Source organism: Hipposideros armiger, unplaced genomic scaffold, assembly GCF_001890085.2.
Source record: "Hipposideros armiger isolate ML-2016 unplaced genomic scaffold, ASM189008v1 scaffold_43, whole genome shotgun sequence".
Taxonomy (NCBI): Eukaryota; Metazoa; Chordata; class Mammalia; order Chiroptera; family Hipposideridae; genus Hipposideros; species Hipposideros armiger.
In genome coordinates, this window is record NW_017731393.1 from 3,319,100 (window position 1) to 3,323,215 (window position 4,116).

Below are 4,116 nucleotides of genomic sequence, written 5' to 3' on the forward strand. Positions count from 1 at the left end.
TGGTTTTCTTTTCTGCAAAGGTCGAAGGGAAGAGAGGTCTCAGGTGTGCCCGGACTTGGTTCCATCTCACCCTCCCCACGTCCTAGAAGACAAGCCCCTTCTATCCCCTGGGCCTCAGTTTCCCCAGCGGGAGGGCAGGATGAGATGGGATTATGCAATCTGGGCACAATGCACATCTCCCATCAGGACTGTGGCCGAGAGGTGGAGGCTAAGATTGATTATGGAAGCCGCCCGCCCTCTGCTTCTGCCTCCTTTACACATGGACGGTCACCTTGGAGCAGGTGTTCTTTGTCTTTATCTGTCACTCTTGCGGTGTTCTTCTTAGTTATACAAGTGTGTTAGCCAGGCCCCCACTGCCTTGGGGGAGGGGCTTGGAGCCCCTCTGGCATTTCAGTGCTGGTTTGCAGAGAGAGTCCTGGGAGGCGGTGGGCATGGAAGCCTCCTTATAGGAAAAGGGGTCAAAAGGGGCCTTCACTGTGAGAGAGTTCAGGTGCAATGCCTGGGGCTGTTTGGCGGGGAGGGGCTGTGTTAGACTGGTGGGGGCGGGGGCTTAGTGGGAACAGTGGCTCCCCGTGTGGGGTGACCCAAAAGAGCTGCAGTGTTTGAACCTACTCAGGGGACACTGCCGTGATGCACCCTGCAAGGGCATCCTTGTGGCTATGGACAAGCGCCCATTAGACCAGACGGACATGTCACAGCTTCCCAACCTGATCCACCAGCAGTGGGCACAGTCACATCTACTCTTTACCAGCACGCACTTTCCTTATCTCTGGGTCGCCAGAGGGCTTAAGCGTTGAGTAATTCCAGGTGTGGTGTGTGGCCATGTCGGAGCTGGAGGCTGGTATGGAAGTGAGGCTGGAGGGCCGTGGAGAGCAGCGCGCTGGGCGCTGATCCCNACACACACACGCATGCACACAACATGCGCACACACAATCCCACTTGCCTATTGCTATTCTTCTGAAATTACTTTTACCACTTATGAAAATTGGTAGTCGTGTTCTAGTAGCAGTGACGGATCACCAAGCAATTTCTTCCTTGGAGAATTTCTCTGCTTTTGAAAAATGCCTCTGGATATTTGAAAAAAGAAAAAAAGGCAGCTGGGAGAGCTGTGAAGGGAGGTTAATACTGCTGTTTCTAATGATGTTTTCATGGAGTTCCCTTTGGGAGGCATGGAATTCCATGGAGAGAAAAAAAAAGGCTTAAAACAATGCCAATAATGTTGATGGAGCCTTTAGTCATAATTGAATGAGCGGTCTTAATTTTATAAAACACAGCCATTAGGAGCTCAGACTTGGATCTCCTGTGTATTTCGAAGTACAGCTAAAATATAACAACCTTAATTGATTCCTCCTAAGCAAGCACAGGCTGCAAAATTTCATGGAAAAGATTTACCATGGGGAAAAAAATGTGCATATTGGAAAATACAAGTGAATTCACTATTCTCCAGCAGAAAGTATCCCTTCAGGAATGAGACCTCACTGGATTTCCAAGGGCATCTTTCCGAGGGAAGCGTCACTGCCACATAGAGAACACGGTCCGGGACGCCTCCCTGTCTCTCTTCTCCTTGTCGGCAGTAGGTGTGGGGCAGACGCAGGGGCCATGGTGTGGGCTGGAAATCAGAAGACCGAGGTCCCAGAAAAAGGCAGTTCAGTCCTGGAGGGAAGAAGAAAGCCAACCACAGGACTCGAGGTTAAATGTTTTCATGTAGGGGGCTGGTAAACCCAAACTTCCCCCCACTGCCACCCCATATTTGTGTCATTGGACCAGACTGATGAACTATTGACTTGATTCATTTATTAAGTATTTATGGGCGTCGTGTTAGTATTGGGCAGGCAGTGGTGACCAGGAGAAAGAACCTGCCGCTCTGAGGGGCTTACCTCCCAGGGGTGGGAGTGCCCAGCACACAGCTAAGTAGCAATCAGTGATTTTATCTCAGTTGTCATCAGCCACCTGCAGGGAAGGACTGGGAGGTCCTGGGATGACTGGGCTTGACCCCAGATTAAGGGGTGGGGAAGAAAGCCTTCCCTGAGGAATCTGAGTTTGAACAGGATGGGTGCACGTGTACGAGGTGGGTAAGGGTACTCCTGGCAGATGGCATGGCCCGTAGGGACCCTGACGCAGGAGGGAGCAGGTTGTGTGACCAGGGAAAAGAGGGCCGTGCAGGGAGCCCGCTTGCAGGGATGGGCGCTCCTGGGCCCACCGCTAATGCTGCCTCACGGCTGCAATATTTTGGCACCTCCTTCTGGCCACTGCACCGCCACAGCTCCTCAAACGTTATTACTGGGCCACCTGAACAGTTGTGTCTGCGGGGTCTTGAAATGCCTTGGCATGGATGGAGTACAGGACCCCCGTCCTGCCACCTCACCCTCTGGCCGTTGCCTGCTCTGCTCTCTGCACCCGGAGGTCCTTCTCCTTGAAGAGGCGATGGCAGCCGACGGGTGTCGGGGAGTCTTCTTCGTCCCTGGCATCTGTTCCCAGCACACCATCTGCCCCAGGCAGCAAGCCCACGCCCTCCTCCCTGTCCTCCCCTCTCCACTTCTTGCCTGGACTAGGGGACGGAGGAGGTCGTTACAGCTCACGCTCCGCAAGCCCGAGCAGGTTGTGCAGAGGAAAGGGGGCTCGGGAACTGCTGTGTGTGTGGGGTGCATCTCCTCTTCCGGGCATTGTCGCCAGGACGCCCCTCTTTGCTTTCTGGACTCCGCTCTCCAGATGGCTGGGACGATGCACGGAGGCCTGTCCTTCCTGACAAGTGCAGAGGCAAGGCTCAGTGCCATGGCTGTCTCCACAGGCGAACACAGCCCAGCGGGCAAAAACGCAGGTGACGTTTCACACAGACCCCAGGAATCACCTTACCTTATCCAGTGCTTTTTAGAAAAACATCCTGCAAGCAAGTGGGACAGAAAACTAATGCAGGGAGAGAGATGCTGAAAAAAACCCTGTTTTCTGCTCACAGCATTATCAGTGACACGCCATATGGTTTTTGCCAAACCATTTGGCTGCTGTAAGGCTTTCTATTCCCGATTGTAAAACTGAGCTAATAGAATTTGCCACCCCACCAGGATATCACACGCGCTAATCAGAATGTCTATAAATGCCTTTGAACTCCTTGGGAAAAACATGCCACCAAAATACCAAGTGAAATTTATATAAATGTCATCCTAACCCCAGACCTCCGTTTCAAAAGTGGGAATTTAGGGCTTATGTGGATTCATTTATTAGAGTTCTTGCAGAAATTACACAGAACTGGAGAGCCCTGAGTTTTAATTTTTTAAAAAAATAAGACTGTGAAATATGCCAGGTTGAGGCTGAGACATTTTCAACTGTCAGCCCCATTACACAAACCCGTTTGCAGTTAGGAGATTTTCGGTGAATACCTGGGTTTGTTCCGTGTGCCCCTGCCACCAAAGTTAAGGCCACCCAGTGTTTTGCTCCTGATCTTTGGGGTGCGCTGTGATGTCCCGTCTTAAGGCTCATGCATGTCTCTGCCCTTTCTGTTGGGAGAACTGAGAAAAATTCTTACCGACAGATCTGCAGCGGTCCTCCTTTCGGAAGAAGCCCCGTGACTGCTGATTTGACTCCCTGATACGGCTTAATTATCCTTAAGCCCTTGTGTTTACTTCAGAGATCTCCAAAAAGAGGAGAAAAGATCTAGCAACCCCAAATTAGTTTAGGAACCAGCATGTCCCTTGCTTCAAGGAACACAGTAAACATTTCACAAGAGCGTGCCAGCTCATTATCTAACTCTCTCTTCAGTGACTTCAGGGAAAACAGCAGTAGTTCAGCAGTGTTTGCCAAGAGCAAATCTGGGGACGGGTGTTGATTTTAAAAGGGAAGGAAGGGAGAGCTTGCTGGCTGCAGGTTCTCTTGGCTTGGTGGCTGCAGGCAGAGGCTTTTCACAGGGAACTCCGGCCTCTGCTTGACCTCCTGCTCATGGGGGTCAGCTGAGGCGTGGTGTGTCCAGCAGGTTCCCCAAGGGATGAGACACCGCTCCCCAAGCCTGGGGACAGAAGGATGGGTAAACAGTCTTTAATTGTCCTCAGCAGGCTCTCTCCCCAGAACCTGGACAGTCGGCCCCATGCTCAGAAGTTGAGGTCCCGTAAGGAGTGAGTATGGCTG

The 4,116-nt window shown here is 51.8% G+C and overlaps 1 long non-coding RNA gene across 1 annotated transcript; it reads right to left on the reverse strand.

Annotated features, from left to right (window-relative positions):
• Positions 1–1,224: 1,224 nt before the first annotated feature.
• Positions 1,225–3,749, reverse strand: LOC109380990 (uncharacterized). The gene is made up of 3 exons (XR_002123596.1): positions 3,521–3,749; positions 2,366–2,742; positions 1,225–1,653 (listed from the first exon to the last, which is right to left on the reverse strand). It is a non-coding gene; the product is annotated as an uncharacterized LOC109380990 (long non-coding RNA).
• Between the last annotated feature and the right edge of the window lie 367 nt (positions 3,750–4,116).